This window comes from Pinus tabuliformis, chromosome 2_1 (assembly GCF_031772625.1).
Source record: "Pinus tabuliformis cultivar Carrire ecotype Pingquan chromosome 2_1, CPIR1, whole genome shotgun sequence".
NCBI classification, from domain to species: domain Eukaryota; kingdom Viridiplantae; phylum Streptophyta; class Pinopsida; order Pinales; family Pinaceae; genus Pinus; species Pinus tabuliformis.
This window is the reverse complement of record NC_142299.1, coordinates 344,446,659-344,452,964: the sequence shown is the minus strand read 5'-3', so window position 1 is coordinate 344,452,964 and position 6,306 is coordinate 344,446,659.

The window sequence follows — 6,306 nt, the reverse complement described above, 5'->3', positions numbered from 1 at the left end:
TGCAGAACTAGGGTCAATACCCTAATACAGACCACACTACAGAGCTGGTTGGACTTGTCATCAAATAATCCAGTCAGGTCATCTTGCCACCTGTCATTTGCATTTTTCTCGTGTCATAAGAGTGCATATCAAGTAGATACCAAATGAAGTAAAATAATGTACATTATACCTTCCTCATGAGATGTCTCATCCTTCCCTCTTGGCTATCACATAGTTCTTTTTCCCCTGCGGGTTAGCTCTCATTCATGCATTTATATAACAACAAGACATATAATCATCACATTACTAAGTCTAGTATCCATGTGTCAATCTAGGAATTCTCGCTAAGTCATTCATTTAAATAAATCATATCCACTTGAGCTATATATGAACTAAAATAATTCAGATAAGTTACACACTAGATAATCCATCACTAAGTGAGTCATACATGTAGTCCATACATCGACCATTTCTATCATTAATATCAAATCTATCAACTGATTCATATAAGTAGTTTTATGTGTCAACCAAATGCATCAATATTACATAATGTTCATAAATAAATAACATGGAAATAGGATCTTAACATAGGTAGCTATCTAAGTCAAAATAGGCATCACAGATGCTCAAAAAGTGAGGGGTAGTCACGATGCATAGTCTCTGCATCCTCCCAGGTAGCAGATCCTGGGCTATACTTATCCCACTGGAAATTAACTTGGTCCACCGTGTGATTTCTAAGCTGTCAAACCCTATGGTCCAGTATGCGTAATGGTTCTACTATCACGGTTCCCATGTCCGAGACCTGCAAGTCTTGCCAATCCAGTTTGTGAGATTCATCAGAAACATAATGTCGCAAAACATATACATGAAAAACATCATGAGTTTTATGCAAATGGGGTGGCAGTACAAGATGATAGGCAACTGGTCCAATCTTCTCTTTGATCCTAAAAGGTACTACGAACCGAGGTGACAATTTTGTCCCCTTCCCAAACCGAATGGTGCTTTTGTTGGGCCAGATATGAATAAAAGCTTGGTCCCCTACTTCATAACTGCGATCAATCCTATGTGAATCACCATAACTCTTCTATCTATCCTATGCTTCCTTTAACCTTTGTCGAACCTGCTTTACCTATTCCTCCATTTCTTGAACTAATTCTGGGCCAACTATCACTCGGTCCTCCAACCTTTCCCAACTCAATGACATCTTGCAAGGTCTTCCATATAGATCTTGATAAGGAGGCATCCCAATTGAACTGTGATAACTGTTATTATAGGCAAACTCTACCAATGGTAAGTACCTTTCCCACTGAGTCTGATTATCCATGACGTACATCCTAAGCATGTCCTCCATAACCTGATTTACTCTTTCAGTTTGCCCATATGTTTCTGGATGATATGCAGTGCTTAGGTTTAACTGATTTCCCAGTGCTGACTGCAAACTTGTCCAAAAACTAGATGTAAATCGGGAGTCTCTATTAGAAATGATCTTTGTGGGCAATCCGTGTAGTCGAATAACTTCATTGACAAACACTCAGCCACATCCGTAACATCATAAGTGTCCCTTACTGGGATGAAATGGGCACTTTTGGTCAATTTATCAACTATAACCAATATAGCATTGTGCCTCTGGGAAGTGAGTGGCAAACCCACCATAAAATCCATGGAAATTACTTCCCATTTAGATGTAGGGATGTCATGAGGTTGTAGGAGTCCTGCTGGATGGCGATGATCAGCCTTCACTCACTGACATTCAAGACATTTGGCGACAAATTGGACTATGTCATGCTTCATGCCTGCCCAAAAGAAGAGTTTCCTTGTGTCTGCATACATTTTCTTTACCCCAGGATGTGCACAATAGAGCGCTCTATGGGACTCTCCGAGGATGGTTTCTCTTATACCCCCTTCCTTAGGTACGTACATTATCCCTTGGAATCTCAATATCCCATCTGGTTCAAGGACATATCCTTCAAACTTTGGTTCTATCTGTTTCCCATTTTGGATAGCTGAGATGACTTTTAAATATTAACTATCTTCGAAGAGTTTCTCCAATATCCGCTCCCTTAAATTTACCTTTAAGGCTACTAGGGAGAAAGTTCGTGGCCTCCTGCTTAGTGCATCCGCCACTACATTCTCCTTTCCCTTGATGTATGAGATTTCAAAATCATACTCACTCATGAATTCACTCCATTACCTTTGTTTGGCGTTCAAATCTCTTTGAGTGAAGAGATGCTTTAGGCTTTGATGATCTGTTCTTAACTCAAATCTTCTCCCAATGAGGTAGTGTCTCCATAGCTTCAAGGCTAACATCACTGCTGCCAGTTCTAAGTCGTGGGTAGCATATAACTCTTCATGCTTCTTCAATTTTCTAGAAGCGTAAGCTATTACTCCGCCTTCTTGCATCAATACTGCACCCAATCCCTATGCCGAAGCATCGGTGCAGACAATGAAGTTTTTTCTCATGTCTGGTACTTGAAGGATTGGTGCACTAGTTAGTAACCTCTTCAGCTCTGTGAATGCAGTTCCACATTCATTTTTCCATTCATACCTAACCCCCTTTTGCTGTAATGTGGTGGTGGGTTTTGCAATCCTTGAAAACCCTTCCACAAACCTGCGATAATACCCAGCTAGCCCCATAAAACTACGTACCTCATGGGCATTTTTTGGTACTGGCCAATCCATTATGGCCTTCACCTTTTCCAGGTCAACTGAAATCCCTTCTCCTGAAATTATGTGCCCAAGGTAATGGACTTTCTTCTGAAAGAAGGAACACTTTGACAATTTCCCATACAATTGATTTTCCCTTAAACAAGTCAATACCACCCTTAGGTTCTTTTCATGCTCCTTTTCATTCTTGGAATATATAAGAATGTCATCAAGGAAGACTTGCACGAATTGGTCCAAATACTTCCTGAACACACCATTCATGAGGCTCATGAATACTGTTGGTGCATTGGTTAAACCGAATGGAACAACTACAAACTCATAGTGCCCAAACCGAGTTTGAAATGTAGTTTTTGAGATATCTTCCTCCTTTATCCTCAATTAGTGGTATCCAGATCGTAGATCGATTTTTGAGAAGACCGTTGCCCCCTTCATTTGATCAAATAAGTCATCTATTCGAGGTATTGGGTACCTATTATTTATTGTGGCTTTGTTTAAGTCTCTATAATCTATGCATAGTTGCAAGGAACCATCCTTCTTCTTGACAAAAATTACTGGTGCACCCCAAGGGGAAATACTAGGTCTGATCAATCCCAAGTCTAAGAGCTCCTTTAACTGCATCTATAACTCACAAAGCTCTGGAGTTGTCATCCTATAGGGTGTCTTAGATATTGGTTGCGCACCTGGTTTCAGATCAATGGTGAAATCAATCTCTCTTATAGGAGGTAATCCAGGCAATTCCTCTGGAAAAACATCCTTGAATTCTACCAAAACTGGATGTTGATCCAGGGAAGGTCCCTTCTGGTCACTTACAGTCTTGACCAAATACAGTTTGCAACCTTGTCTGAGACAACGTTTTACCTTCATCATGGATATGAATCGTAGGGACACTCCCCTCTTGATTCCACAAATCTCAATTGGCCTACCTTCATCATCTAAACAGATCACCTTCTTCTTGAAACAGTCTACTAAAGCTCGATGAGGTTCTAGCCAATCCATTTCAACAATTACATCATACGTTGCCAATTCTGTGATGTATGCCTTCAACATAGTCATACATACCCCGAGGTTTACCTGACATTGGTCAACACTAGGCCCTACTGCGTGTTTTATTCCAGAAGCCATCTCAACTTGTTTAAAGTCATCGTGCTCATTGGCTGCCAACCCACATTTTTCTAATGCAACTGTTGAAATAAAGCTATCTGTAGCACCAGAGTCAAACAAAATCTCAACTTTTACTTTCTTTATCATACCTGAGGTTTCCACCATGGCAGAATGGTGTTCAACTTGCTGATTGTCAACTGCTGCATAGATTCGGTGGTGGCTACCTGCTCTCCCCATTGGTTCTTTTCCCTCTCTTTTGTTGTTACCGGTTCGAAACTCAGGGCAGTCCCGCTGGTAATGAGGTCCTCCGCATCCCCAACAAGTGATGCGTGGTGGACCTTGAACCGAATGTTGTGGAGTTCTTTGGAAAGAGTTTCTTCCCTTGGAACCCCTGCCCCTACTTGCTACTCCTCACATATGACTTTGATTTGTACGCGCCCTTGAAGCTGTGGGTGAAGCTACACTAGAAACCATTGAAATGCCTACTGTCGGTGGGGGCCTCCGACTTCCTCCCCTTGGGAAGGTACAAGGGGCCTTCCCCATAAACCCTGTTTGACGTGGAAAGATGGCTCTGCCTTCACCCTTTAAATCTAGGTGTTTTCGACATAACGAGCCTGTTCTACAACTTCTGCAACTGAGGATGGTTTCCACATCCGCACCATTCCCCTAATCTTAGGTCTCAATCCATACATAAAATGATCCACTTGGCGTTGGTCAGTATCCATGTATGAGACATACTTGACCAATTCCATAAATCGAATTTCATATTCTTCTATAGTACGACCTCCCTGTATCAGGGCATGGAAGGCTCCTACCTGTTGTTCTTCATAATACGTTGGTAGGTACTTCTTCCTGAACCTCTCCTCAAATAATTCCCAAGTAACTGTGTCTGGAGTGAGGTGTAGTTGACGCTCCAAGTTACCCCACCAATTCATAGCACTATCTCTGAGTTGGAATATTGCTATTTTGGCTTTGGAATTGGAATTGTAATCCCTTAGTGCAAAACACCTTCCCATCCCCTCTAACCAGGCTTCTGCACGCTCACTGGCACGACCTCCTGCAAACTCTGGGAGCTTAATCTTCTGGAGCTCCCTAGTAATGTCCTCAACTGGAGGTCTTCTATCATAGTCTCTAGATCCCTCAGGGTTCCCTAACCCTGATGAAGGGTGTTCCCCTTCCATTTCATTTGTTTGGCACCCTCTTAAGGTTTCATTAATTGCTTCCAGGGAACGCAGGATGAGAGTCAATTCTGGTGAAGGTAATGGGTTATTTGAAGGAGGTCCTTGTGAAGACTCTCCAGGCCCTTGATTCCTTCGCGTCCTCACCATTTTGATTTGTTCAAAATCTACACGATATCTAAGACTTATTAATCCATCCTAGGACTTGTCCCTCTTAGCTGACTCACATACATGATAGTCATAAGTTTTTCTTTTACTATGCTTGTAAACAAGCATTATTAGTACTGAGAAGATTCCCAAGGATCGATTAAATCCTCTCATGTGTGATTTCTTATACAACCTACACATTTTTATTTTAATGAGTTGGTTTAATATACTCAAATATTAGTTCACTCTTGGTGGCTTTCAAAATACTCATATAAAATGAAATTTTGAACCATTCTTGTGTACTCACCAATAAACCATTAATCCTATTTCAAGTAGTAGTTTACATATAAGGAAAAACTCTCAAACACATATTTCTTTCTTAGACATAGAAGTATCAAAACCATTCAAGGCACAATGAACACAATATTTACCTTTGAAACCAAGTTGGGAAACCAACTCCAATAGTTGTTGAGTTTTTAATTGGACAATCCTTTGATTATAGTTCTTTGGCTCTTTGAGCATACACTCCCCCCTTTATATATATATATATATATATATATATATATATATATATATATATATATATATATATATATATCCAACTTGTATAAATTATTCTTACTCTTTTTTTTCTTTTTTTTTAATACATAGTACCTTTCTTTAATAAATAACTTACATTTTACATCAAAACAATCAATACTATATAAATTGATGTATTTATTATTTTATTTCAATTTATACAACACTAATTTCAAATTATATAATATTAGCGTTCCATTTGTGTATTCCCAAAAGATAGATATAAGAAATTATATATATATATATATATATATATATATATATATATATATAATAATAATAATAATAATAATAATAATAATATCAAATATCATTAATATTTTCCATTTAAATGTGAACATATAGTGATACTATATCTAAACTGTTTGAGATGAATAAATAAAATATATTTCTTCACTAAATATCCATAATATCCTTTAACTATATACTATTGCATCTAACTAATAAATCACTTAAATCTCAATCCAATTAATTGTTTATTTTAAGTTTATTTATTTTTAAATTAAATAATACTATACTCCATATTTTTTTTTATTTTTTTTAATGAAAAAGAATCTGAAACAATTACCAGCTATCATGAATTATATCAAATAGAGTCACTAGGAAGGCGACACATGGTGACTCCTCTTCTTTTAGTGTCAATATGTTAGTTCACTAT